Genomic DNA, 13,379 nt, shown 5'->3' with positions numbered 1-13,379 from the left:
AGCTTGTTTTGGTCCTCATACACATAAGCTAAAATATACAAGTTTTTCTAATCACAGAATTTGAAACTGGAAATAAAGTGTGACAAGTTGATAGGGAAAATTCCTGAGTCCTAGAAAAAGAGGGCTAAGAGGAATTTTTAAATTCCTTTTTAAATAAAGTTTTTTTGCTCTTAGGGAAGAAGGCTTTTACCCAAGTTACATGGTGATCTGTAGAAATATTTAGCTAAATTCCTTATAAATAAGATGTGTGAAAGATCCCCAAATGCCATCATTCATCAATTCCACTGTGAAGTGAACTTTTAATAGCAGCTGATGAATCATTAACTGTTGATTCTAAATTTTGTGTGTATTTTTACAGGGGTGGCCATCATTTATTACTTACTCTGGAAATGGACAGATAAGTTTAGCGTTAATCCTTCCAAATACATTTGTCGGTCTAAATAGACACCAATTGACCAGAGTGCTTTTCTGCCTCCTCTGCAGAGTTTTGAACCTTGGTACCCTTCAGTTTGCCATGACCTCTCACTATAATTGTCAAAAGATTTGATGTGTTTTAATCTGTAATATTAGAAAAATAATTACTTAAAAAGCTATTCCACATTCAAGGAGCGATGAATACATCTTTCTTCCCTGACTGTTCTGTGACACATATTTCTTCTTTTTTAAGTGGCTTCTGTTTCCATATAAACACCATTCACTATATTTAAAAAATTGGAATCAGGGAAATGTTTAGAGTACAATTTACATCAGAAATATATATTTAAAACTCACACACACAAGTTCAGACCAAAAATCACTCCATTCTGCTTAGTAGAAATTGCTGAGGGACTTGTTAAGGTCCATATGGCTGGAGACTTGGCCAGGGAAAAGACTGCTTCTGCTTCTTACGAAGAAGTTATCATCTAAGGTCAGCACAAATGACACTAAATCTTTCTCAAAAATGATAGTGTAAAGATTTGTTAAATAAGGATACTGTGATTCCAGGGCACACTGTGTCACTGACTTGGAAAAGTGGATTTAAAAGCAGCTTACGTTAATTCTCTTTGCCAATACTGTAATCCAGTTAAATAAGATTAATAACTTGTTTAGCAATGCCATGCAAATTTGTATTTATTATATTTTAGGCACTGAAATAAGTTGCAGTACAAGTACATAAGTTGCAGGTATAACATTAAGTTATCCTAGACAGGGCATCTGGAAATTGTATGAGATGGAAAAAAACTAAAAAACAACTCTAAGTGTGTCTTTTCAACTAAAGACCCCACCCTCAACTGAATACACTTGGTATTTTTAATGCATTTTGAATTGTTTCCACTGGTTTCAAAACAAAGAACTCATTTATCCCCACCCGCAACAGCCATATCTGAAAAACATTATCAACCCTTGGGATTCTTTTCAATACGATATTTCAGAGTTGCTTGGGTAAAAGTAGAAAGTTACGTAAGCAAATTGCTATGTTATTGTTACAGTACTTTCGCTCACAACTTCTTTCTGGGGCTCAGTTTCTCCACCACTGGAGCTAGTTGGGCAAATTTCTCAGAACCACTGAGCAACCAGGAAGTCCTCTGCCTTCTTCGTCTGTCTTCTTTCTTTAAAAAATTAGATAAATAAAGTTGATGGATCCAAGCTCAAGTTGAGTGAACTAGTTCTGACAGATAACCTTCAACTTCGGGCTGGGCTATAATGACAGTGAAAGAATTTGTAAATCACCTATAGAATATCAGCTCCGGGCATTAGCAGAAAAACTAGCAAACCTCATACCTTCAGTCCCAATCAGATCTCCTGGAGGAGTGAGCCCAGCTTCATGAACTTTCCCAGACGAGAATCTTTCCCAGGCACCTGAGTCTTCTCAGTTCTGTTGGAGTCTTGTCGTCTGAAGCTCAACCAGTTGTACTTAATCCAATCAACCAAGTCCTCCTGCCTGGCGCCCTGATCTCTGCATTAGTTAGCCTGGGCCACCAGGAAGAGAAGCTATCCCAGAATGGGAAGTTTGAGGGTAAAAGGAAAACCAGTGGATTTTTTAAATCTAGGGGTGATTTTGTTGGTGATATTTTTGATGGTCAGAATTTGGGGAGTGGGGATGTTGTTGGCATCCAGAGGAGAGAGGTCTGGGTTGCAACTAAGTATTCTACACTGCACAGTACAATTCCCCATGACAAAGAATTGTCTAGCCTCAACTGTCAGTAGTGCCAAGGTTGAGAAGGTGTGCTCTAGAATGGACACAAGATCTGGTTTGAAGGAGGGGTAGTACTGTGTGTTGTTTAGTTGCTAATTTGTGTCTGACCAGGGATTGTAGCTTCCAGGCTCCTCTGTCCTTGGGATTCTCCAAGCAAGAATACTGGAGTGGATTGCCATTTCCTTCTCCAGGGTATCTTTCTGACCCAAGGATTGAACCCGCATCTCCTGCATTGGCAGGAAGATTCTTTACCACTGAACCACTTGGGAAGCCTGGTACTGAGTGTAACTCCTTGTGTTTGAAAGGGAAATCTTAAAACAGAAAAAAAAAAAAAAGTGAGACCATATTCAGCAGAAAGAGGGTTTCTGCTAAACAGACTGCTTTAGTTGTCTAAGAAACAATCTTCTAAACCAAGACACAAATATTTTCTAGACCCTCAAAGACCACTCAGTCTCAGAGTCCTTGATTGAGAATTGGAGCTGGCATTAGTATGATTTGATTCTTTGCTGTACCAGGAGTAGGCTTAAAATAATCACAGCAACAGTTGCAAAATTCATCCCATCTCTCGGGTAAGGGCCATTGTATGCAGAACACACATTATCTGCCTCGGGGTCCCTTGGAGCAAAGCAGGACACAAGTTCTTCCCTTTGGAAGGTCAGCCTCCTGGGAGACCTTCATGTAGGGAGTGATGTCACAGCGGGGGAGGCAGGGAAACAACACTTCTGGAAGTTGTCTGGCCATTGTGTGGGAGGGGGTGACGTTTGCAGGTACTTATATGGGCTGTGTGTCAGGGACCCTTTCATCCAGCGGGAGGAAGCACTCCTTCCTGTTATGCTGGTTGGAGAACTTGCTGCCTTGCGCCTGGAAGTCCCTCGCACCCCTGGTCCTCTCCTGCGTCATCCTCCCCTTCACACTGCTGAGCTTTCAGGGCTGGGTTCAGGGCAGGAATGGGCGGGGCAGGTTGCCCCTGGTTTGGACCAAGCATGTCCCTGTCCTTGGCTCCCTCACCAGCGTGTGGAGGAGGTCCTTGGGTCACTCGCGCTTAGGAAGCACCTTGAACTGTTCAGAGGGAAGGAATAGACAACTGCCCACACACCTCCTCTCGGAGCTCAGGCCTTTGGGAATGCAGTAAGTCCCCTACATACGAATGAGTTCCGTTCTGAGAGCGCGTTTGTAAGTCCAATTTATTTGTAACTCCAACAAAGTTAGCCCAGATACCCAACTAACACAATCCACTCTGTGGTACTGTGTTGTAATAGGTTTATAATACTTCTCATACAATTAATACATAAAACACAAACACAAAAAAGAAAACATTTTTAATCTTACAGTGCAGTTCCCTGGAAAGTACAGCAGTACCATACAACAGCTGGCATCCGAGGGCTGGCATCAAGTGAACAGGCAGGAAGAGTTACTACCTGGAGGATGGAGAGGAGGGGGTAGATGGCAATAGGAGACAGGGTCGGGGGGAGCAATCTGTAATGTCAGTTACGCCTGATGATGATGGAATGCACATTTGTGTCTTTGAAAGCTCACAACTTGAAGGTTCCTATGTAGGGGACTCACTCTATGGTAATATGCCAGGCAAGGGTGACTGTTCAGAGTGTCAGAGCACATGGAAGGCCCTGAGCCTTCTGGCTTGGGCTAGACAGCTGTGAAACATAGCCTGGCCACACACTGGGTTGACCAAAAAGTCCTTTCGAGTTTTTCCACAACAGCTTATGAACAAACCAGAAGGAACATTTTGGCCAATCCAATAACATGGAAAACACTCAGGCTTTGGAGTCAGAAAGACCTGAGTTAAATTCTGGTCTATTTATTACTCCTTAGCCACATGACCTTGGGCACATGACTTCCTCCGAACCTCAGTATTCTCATCTGTAAAACAGGCACAGGGTATAACTTACCACGTCAAGTCGTTGTGACACCAGCCAGAAATTCCTCAGTTAATTCCCTTTCCCTGTGTTTACCATCTCTTCTCTGTTTTTCTCTGGACTTTTCGATTGTGTGAGATGGACACAGGGAGGTGGATGTGATTCCACTGATTTTGTCCTTACAAGGCTGCGGCCAGAACAAGATGGGGCTTTGGGTTGAGTGGAGCCATTCATATTTCTCTTACTGAGAAACCTCCTTGCTTCCTCTCTACCCTGGACCAGAAATAGCTCCCCTGCCCCCAGATCAAAGTTCTCTTGTAATGGGCTGGTGGTTTACAGCCCCATTGTGTAAACAGACTTGGTTCTCTTATCTCGAGTAATTGCAGTTTAATTGGGCTTCCTTGGGAAGCAATTCTCTTCTTAGCCTTTGCTGTTCGCACTCTTCACCTCCACCCCACATGCCTTAGGATGTGTTCACAGGGACGTCTGTGTTGTCCCTGTAGTTCTGGGAAGTTGGGAAGGGCTGATTCTTATTTCTATGAAGCTTAGCATACACACCTTTTCCTTCTTTCTGGGGATCCTGGAGAGCAATGGATAAGGAGTCCCTGATTAGAGAAACGCCGATGCTGCTGCTGCTAATTCGCTTCAGTCATGTCCAACTCTGTGCCACCCTATGGACAGCAGCCCACCAGGCCCCTCTGTCCATGGCATTCTCCAGGCAAGAATACTGGAGTGGGTTGCCATTTCCTTCTCCTGGATTAGAGAAATGAAAAGACAGAAAAAGAAATTTAGAATGTAAATGGAAACCAGAAAAGCATTTTTTTTTTCTTCTTGTTGCTTGGGGTGGTGTTGGCTTTACCTCCAGGGAGGTTACTGAAACATGATGTTTAAGAAATAATCTATAACCATAACTCTTAGTGATAATCAGAAGAAGTGAAGGAAAAAAGAGATTTTTCCAGCATCTTAGAAAGTGGGGATTTTCTAAGACATGGGATTCAGTCAGCACAAGCTAGAGAATTTCAGAGCCAGACCATAACCTTGAGACTGTCTCCCAGCATCAGGAAATTCAAGTCCTAAGAGAGTAAATGAAGTTGCCCAAGTTTACAGGCTGGTAAAGGCTGGAGTGTGGTCTGGATCTTCCGGCTGCTGGCTTGGGACACTCCTTATCATTAAGTGCATCTTGATCATATTTTTTAAAGATTCTTTTTTTTATGTGGAGCATTTTAAAAGTCTTTATTGAATTTGTTACAATATTGCTTCTGCTTTATGTTTTGGGTTTTTGGCCATGAGGCGTGTGGGATCTTAGCTTCCTGACCAGGGATCAAACCTGCACCCCTGCATTGAAAAGTGAAGTCTTAACCACTGGACCACCGAGGAAGTCCCCATATTTTTAAAAATAAAATTTTAAAAAATTTAATTTATTTTTGGCCTCGCTACACAGCACTCGGGATCTGAGTTCCCCGACCAGAAATTGAGCTCAGACTCCCTGCAGTGGAAGTAGAACCTTAACCACTGGGCCACCAGGGAATTCCTGGCAAGTCCCCACCTTGACCATTTTTAAGAAATGTGGGGATGGATAAGAATTTATGCCAACTCATGCATCCATATGGTTGAAGACTGAAGGCGAGAGGAGAAGGGGATGACAGAGGATGAGATGGTTGGATGGCATCACCAACCTGATGGACATGAGTTTGAGTTAGCTCTGGGAGTTGGTGATGGACAGGGAGGCCTGGTATGCTGCAGTCCATGGGGTTGGACGCGACTGAGTGAGAACTGAACTGATGTATCCGTATGCTTTATTCATGGTGAATTTACCCTCCTTGGTTTAGGGAAAAAAAAACAAAAACAAAAACAGAACTCCATTTTGTAGCTCTCTGAGCAAATTGAAATTCCTGTCCAGGTTTTTCTCCATGGGAGGTTCGCCCCATCTCTGAGGAGGCTCTGAGTCAGGCCCACCCTTCACCTCCAAGCTCTGGGCTGGATGCCTGAGGCTGGCACCCCATGGAGCCACTGGGAGTCTCAGGGTTCCCGTTAATGAGTAGAAGTTGATGGATAACACAGGATCTCACCCGCTACCTCTCAGCAAGAGAATGTCTTTTGAGTGGAGGGGACTGTGGTCTCAGACTGGTGTGAGGCGCTTCACCCTTGGTCACTGTCCCCCTCCCCTGACTTGATCTGCAGCCCCAGGGCGGGGGGCATCTCAAGGTGGCTTCAGCTGTGGTCCAGGTGGCTCGTTTGGAGGCTGAGCACAGCTTCTCATGGAGAACGGAATCTGACAGTCCCATCTCTGCTCTTTATGTGCTTCAGATTCGTTTCTCTCTCAGCAGTCTACAGTGGTCCGACCTGCCCTTTTGCCAAGACCCAAGCCCATCGCTCTTATTGTTTTCAAAACAATTTCCTGGCCTTGAATCTAAAATTAAATTGCCCTTTGAGAGTTTCCTATTTTGTCTGTTCCTGCCTCTCCTGCGGCTACACCACCCTGGCCCCCTCCCCTCTGGCGGGAGAGCCGAAGGTGGGGGGCGTTTCCGTGTTGCCTCCTTCCCTTCTCCAGGGAGCAGGTCCCACGTGTCCCCCTGAAGCAGAGGAGCCCCAGTGTTCTTCTGAGGGCCAGATACAGTTTGCCCCAAACCCCTCCCCAGGGCGGCTGAAAGCACTTCTCTGTGAGTAAAAAGAGGTGCTGGCTGGTCTGACATCCTCTGAAGATGAGGAGTCTCAGACACAATGAGATGTCTGTGGAGTTGGTCAGGTTGGCTTCAGGGGGCATCTGCCTGCAACAAAGTGAAAGGGTTTAGGATGAGAAATCCCCCACTTACTGTGCAAATTTGCACCTAGTATGTGAGAGCCCCTGGACAGCTCAGCAGCTAGGTATTTCCTAACCTCTTATTTCTCTACTGAAAAAACAGGGGATGTGGGGGCAAAATGGTGTGTGAGCATATTCCAGGGAAGAATGAAGACAAACGACTTGAAGGTGTTAATGCATTTGAAGGGGACGTGGCCTGGCATGAATCTAAACGCTGACGAATTCTGGTGCTCTAGGCTTTCCCACCCTGGCGTCGTTATTTATCAAATGAAGGTTGTCCGTCACAAGGTCAGGAGAAAGAATGTGGAGGGATCAGCAAAAATGAGACTTGTATTTGCAAAGGAACTTGGCGATCACTGGGGCCAGTGTCCTCAGGAAACAGAGGCTTAAGGAGGTTAAGAAACAGGCTGGAGACTAACCAGCTCCTTAGGGGCAGTCATTGTTCCGTCACTAAGCCGTGTCCAACTCTTTGCAACCCCATGGGAGCAGCACTCCAGGCTTCCTGTCCTTCACCATCTCCTGGAGTTTGCTCAAACTCATGGTGATGCCATCCAACCATCTCATCCTCTGTTGTCCCCTTCTCCTCCTGCCTTCAATCTTTCCCAGCATCGGTGTCTTTTCCACCGAGTCGACTCTTCACATCAGGTGGCCAAGGTACTGGAGCTTCAGCTTTGGCTTCTGTCCTTCCAATGAATATTCAGGATTGATTCCCTTTAGGATTGACTGGTTTGATCTCCTTGCAGTCCAAGCAACTCTCAAGAGTCTTCTCCAGCATCACAGTTTGAAAGCATCAGTTCTTCAGCACTGAGCCTTCTTTATGGTCCAGCTCTCATATCCATACATAATTCCTGGAAAAACCATAGCTTTGATTATATGGACCAGAAAGTGAAAATGAAAGTCGCTCAGTAGTGTCCAACTCTTTACAAACCCCATGGTCTATACAGTCCATGGAATTCTCCAGGCCAGAATACTGGAGTGGATAGTCGTTCCCTTCTCCAGGGGATCTTCCCAGCTCAGGAATTGAACCCAGGTCCCCTGCATTGCAGGCAGATTCTTTACCAGTTGAGTCACCAGGGAAGCCCAGAGCAAGACTCAAACCCAGGCTTCCTGATTTCCAGTCTCTCATCTTCTTACTGGAGTGTATGAACATCAATGCCAGGCCTAGAATGATACAGATTTACTCCTGTGGATTGTAGACTCCCTTACCCATCCATTCAGTGTTAAGTCAGCTTTGCCTCTGGAAATACACATTTTTTTTTTAAGTTGCAGCATCTAGAAGTATTTATGTGTCTTGTATGCTTATGGTATGGTACTAAGGCTAAACCCCAGGATTGTGTAGTTGGTTAAAGAAAAGACAGATTTACTCTGACAGAATTTTTTGTAACACACACACACACACACACACACACACACACACACACACACACAAGAAAGATCCGGAAGGGTTTGAGGAGCAAACACTTGGACAATTAAGGCTGCTTGGCTCAAGACAGAAACGAACTCCTATAGACATGCACCTCCATCTGTTTTTGATTTAGTGTTGAAAATCTACTTCCCTTTTCCCTTTTTCCTAATTGTAGGGATCTTTGGGGGCAGAGGGGAGGAAGACTCTGAGCAGAAGCAATGCTGTGAGGTTTGGCAGGGCTGGGAGGTGGGTGAAGAGCAGCCATAGGGAGAGAACTGGGTGAGTGGGGAGGAGAGACAGGTCCCTGAAAGAAGCATAGGGGGTGAGAGTGCCATAATACAGTAGATGAAGCCCTGACTTCAGAAGGGGGCGGTGGTCGCTATGCTGGTGGTGTCAGGGGTGGTTTATCTTGGAGCAGGAACACGTGTGTGTCTGTCATCCTAGTAGATTCCAGACTTCAGAACTTCATGTTATTTCTTTCCAGGATCAGAAAAGTGAAGCACTTAGGTTGCAGGCTCGTGTCCTCTGAAGCCTCCACAAGGATTACTGGGGTTGGGGGAGGGTGCTCATCACAGATTGCCCCAGAGCAGGGCAGGAGCACATGGCCATTTAAGGCTGCCTGGATACCACCCTCTTCTTAGTGTCCGCTTTCTGAAGCTCTGCCCTTTTCACTGAACACTTTGGTGTTTTTCCTCCCATGTCTTCAACTGACCCTTCTTTGTTATTTCCCCTTCATTTCTTCTCCCAATGGCCTGCGACTCCACAGACCCGTTTTTTTAAAAATTGAAGTATAATTGAATTACGATATTATGCTAATTTCAAGTAAACATAGTGATTAGATATTTTTATACATTATACATGAAAAGGTCACCACAGTAAGTCTAATAACCATCCCCATGTAAAGATATTTCAATGTGTGGACTGTATTCCCTTGGCTGCACTTTACATTCTCCTGACTTGTTATCTGATGACTGCTCTGAGTCCCCTTCATTTATCTCACTCACCTCTCGCACCCCTCTGGTGACCGCCAGTTTGTTTTCTGCGAGTTTCTGTGAGTTTCTCTGTCTGTGAGTTTCTTTCTGTTCTGTTACTGCTTACTTGTTGTGTGTCATTTATTTTTTTAGACCCCACATATAAGTAGAATCACACAGTATTTGTATTTCTCTGACTTGTTGCAATCAGCAAATATCCTTTGGGTCCATTTCTGTTGTTGCAAATGGCAAGATTCCATTCTTTTTCTACGACTGAATAATATTCCAATGTATGTATATGTGTGTGTGTGTATAATTCTTATCCATTCATCCATCAGTGTACAGTTAAGTTGCTTTCATATCTTGGTTATTGTAAATAATGTGGTAGTAAACATTGGGAGGTACATATCTTTTCAGATGAGTGCTTTTGTTTTCTTTGGATAAGTACACAGAAATAGAACTGCTGGATGGTGTGGCAGAGCCATTTCTGACCCTTTCTCTTTTTATTTTAAGTACCATTTTCCCTGACTCTACACTTTAACTAGATCCTTGATGTTTATAGATCCACCTTTATCCTTTCCTGTCTTCTGTCATGCAGCCACCAAGGGAAACTTCCCCTAGTTGCTCTGCTGTCTCTCCATCTGAGCACAACCAAGAGTGAAATTTTCTTCCAACCTCTTACCTATGTACTTAAATTCACCATTTTCCCTGTTATAGAAGCAAGCAATCTAAACATTTTTTTGGATCTTTGCCCCCCACTGCTTTCCATCTCCTCTGAGTCATAAAATCATGTTGACTCTTTCTTCAAAACATATCTTATATTTCTTGTTTCCTCTTCACCTCTACACTCATGACCCTAGTTCAACTTTTTATAACTGGACTGTTGGGGGTGGAGATCAGCGATAGAGCATTTGCCTGTATAACTGGCTTCACTCAGTTCACTTGGGGCCAAAGCCTAAGGACTGCCCCCAGACTCAGTACTCAAGCTGAACAAATCTGAATGTAATATTTCTTTTTTTTTGATGGGTGGGGCTGTGTTCCTGTCTCACTATTTGTTCGGCCTGAGATTTCCAGCCGTGGAATCAGCAGGCAGTTGGGTAGAGCCAGGTCTTGGTGTTGAGCTGTGGACCTTTGAGATAGCTCTCTCTGATTAACATTCCCTGAATGTAATATTTCTGACCATCAAAATCAATGCAAAAATTATTATAAGAAATAAAAATTTAAATACAATTAGGATCAGTAATACTGATTTTTTCCTTTGTATCGAGGCCCCAGTATGGCTCTGCAGGGCACAGCTGCTGCCTTGTCAGCCTCCTCACCTGCTCCTGCTCACTCCATCCTACTTAACCCTATCAAATGCGTCCTTCTAGAACATCTTGACTCAGCATGCCACTACCTTTAACACCACCTCGAATTCCTTTCTCCTGCAGCCAGATTCTGGTCTGGTTTTCATGACCCTCAACTCTGTCCCTCCAGCTTTCATTGTTACTAACTGCCCTCCATTGCAGGTGTTATCGTTGCCTGGCAGGCTACACTCCATGGGGTCTCAGAGTCAGACATGACTGAAGCGACTTAGCATGCAGGCACGTGTGCAGCACTGTCCCTCCAGCTTCCATTCTTACTAACTGCCCTCCACTGCAGGTGTTCTCATTGCCAGAGGAGTCTGGTGGGCTGCAGTTCATGGGGTCTTAGAGTCCAACTTAACTGAAATGACTTAGCATGCACGCATGCATGCAGCACTGTCCCTCCAGCTTCCATTCTTACTAACTGCCCTGCACTGCAGGTGTTCTCATTGCCAAGAGCATGCTTTCCCCTCATACTTGTCACTACCAAGTCTTTCTCTCTGTCACCATTCTGAGTCTTTTTATTCTTCCTTACATAGGTGTAGGTGTTCCTTGGCACTTTGAGGAGTGTCATCTTTTGTTCTCTAGACCCTTCACCAAATGTTCTAGGCTGAGTCTTACTTGACTTTTCAGTTATTACCTTAATCTGCTTCCTCCAGGAAGTCTTACCTGCTGCCACTCTCCTCTCCCATATACATCGGTGCCTCACTCTGTCACATCCCCTCGCTGTAATTTCCTGTTTACTGGTTTGTGCACTTCAGAGGGTAAAGTTCATGTCTTGCTCATACTTTATTCTTAGCATCTAACATAATACTTGGCATAGACTGGTGGTGTGATACAGATTTGTTTCATGACCGTCTATTGTCATAATCCATTTAGTATTTTGTCATGGGACAGCGGCCTCCCTTCCCGAGCCATCCAGGCCACAGAAGATTCACGGTGCACAGTCTGAAATCAAGTTGGTCTCAGCTAGAACTCTTTCTTTAAAAAAATGTCTGTTTATTTATTTATTTGGGTGTGCCGGGTCTTAGTTCTGACACATGGGATCTTGGATTTTTGTTGCAGCATCGAATCCGGACCCCAGGCAGAGGGGGCACAGAGTCTTAGCACTGGGCCACCAGGGAATTCTATCTCCATTATTTTACTAGCTGTGTGGCCTTTGGATGTTTACTTGCTCTCTGAAAAACCTCAGTTTTTTTCTTCTGTGAAATGGAGATAAAAAAGTAAATCTTGCACAGCTATGAGGATTAAATGTGAAGATTAAATGTGACCGTCTCTTCACCATGTTTAGCTCACCGGTCAGCATGGAGCAGTGTGGGATCTACATTAGCTCCTTTCAGTAATCACTTGTGGGATGAATGACTGAGGACCCATCAGACGGGTTCTCTAAACTATGACAGGGTCGGGAGGGTGGCTGGCATCTCCTGAACTCACCTCCATCACCAGAAGCCAGGAGGAAGATGTTGACTTCAACTTGTTTTGGGTGGTGCCCTTTTTCAAGCATGGAAGTGGGGCTTTGCTGCCCAGATTTCTGACCTGTTGATAACCTGCTTCTTTCTCCTCAACTGAGAAGGTTTCATAATGAATTGGAACTGGCTCTGTGGTTCTCTTGAGTAAAAATGTCATTCTCATACTCTATGAAATAGGTATTAAGTCAGTTTGTGAAATATCGAACAAAAAGGCAGGTGTTTAGGTAACAAGTGTCATGATGCTCCCAGGAGTCTCTGTGAGCAAAGATGTTTGTGGTTCATGGTAGGTTTGATGCATTATCTCCTTCTCGTTCTTAAAAATAGGGTCCCCTGGCACCACTGAAGACAGTTAAGGAGGAAATATATCTTAAAAATAGACTTTCCTGTATAAAATAATAAATGAACCCTCCCTGACAACAAGGAACCTGGTGTGGGGGCAGGAGGCACTCCACTAAAAATAAAGCCAATCATGAAACTCAAGGAGCTGCTGTACGTCGTTGTTTGTCAAAGCTGTGGGCTGACTCACCATGCAGCCAGGTGGTGAAGGCCCAGGTCTAGAACCCAATATCGTCTTGCTTACCCATAACTCGCCACCTACCCCTGCCCTCCATCTTGCCTCTACAGGGAACTCATCATTTTCCTTCAATGCCTCTTTGGAAACCATGCCTCACCTTCTGGGGTCTTTCCTTAGCAGAGAAAACCTCAACTTTGACACTTGAGTCCCAAGTTCTCCTCTTGTCCCCACCACTTTAGCAGGGCCTGGACCAAACCACCCACCACCTCTCTACAAAGATCCTACTGGTACCACCCACTGCCTTCTTACAAGGACTTTCTGGTTTAAGCAAACCAAGCACACACTGCTCCTAAAGAGGACAGGGCCAGGTCACTTAGAGTCCTCCTTTATACCACTTAATGACAAAATATCCCCACCCAGACCCTGTTTCTAAGACTCTGATATTTGAAACTGAATTTTGAGAAAGACTCTAGAGAAATATGAAAAAATGGGGATGATTTCGAGAACACACAGCTCATTTAGAAAATAAATGTGCTTCAAGTTGATTCTCTTGTAAAGAATTGTTGAAGACCTGCTTATCCTTGGGGTTCAAAAGAATACCTTACTGTAGTTGCTGCAAGAGCTTGCGGTGTTAAAATACGATGTCAGCAAAATGGTTTTTTTGCTGACTGAAAGCTCAGTTGAGTGTTCTTGCTGATGATTTTCCTCAATCTTGGTCCCAAACTCCATTGCTCTGTTTATATTCATGTGGCTCTCACAAGAGCTGCCTGGTAACAGAAGCCAAGGACATGAGCCTTTGATATACAGTAATCTGGAGCTTCTCGGGT

General features: G+C 44.4%; 1 protein-coding gene across 3 annotated transcripts in view; it reads left to right on the top strand.

The window, feature by feature from the left end:
• ETS1 (ETS proto-oncogene 1, transcription factor) overlaps nucleotides 1-13,379 on the top strand; it is a 140,294-nt gene that overhangs the window by 15,992 nt on the left and 110,923 nt on the right. The gene's annotated exons all lie outside the window — the stretch shown is intronic.

This window comes from Bos indicus, chromosome 29 (genome assembly GCF_029378745.1).
Source record: "Bos indicus isolate NIAB-ARS_2022 breed Sahiwal x Tharparkar chromosome 29, NIAB-ARS_B.indTharparkar_mat_pri_1.0, whole genome shotgun sequence".
Classification (NCBI taxonomy): domain Eukaryota; kingdom Metazoa; phylum Chordata; class Mammalia; order Artiodactyla; family Bovidae; genus Bos; species Bos indicus.
The sequence above is the reverse complement of the archived record's forward strand: the minus strand, read 5'-3'. Positions and strand labels throughout refer to the sequence as shown.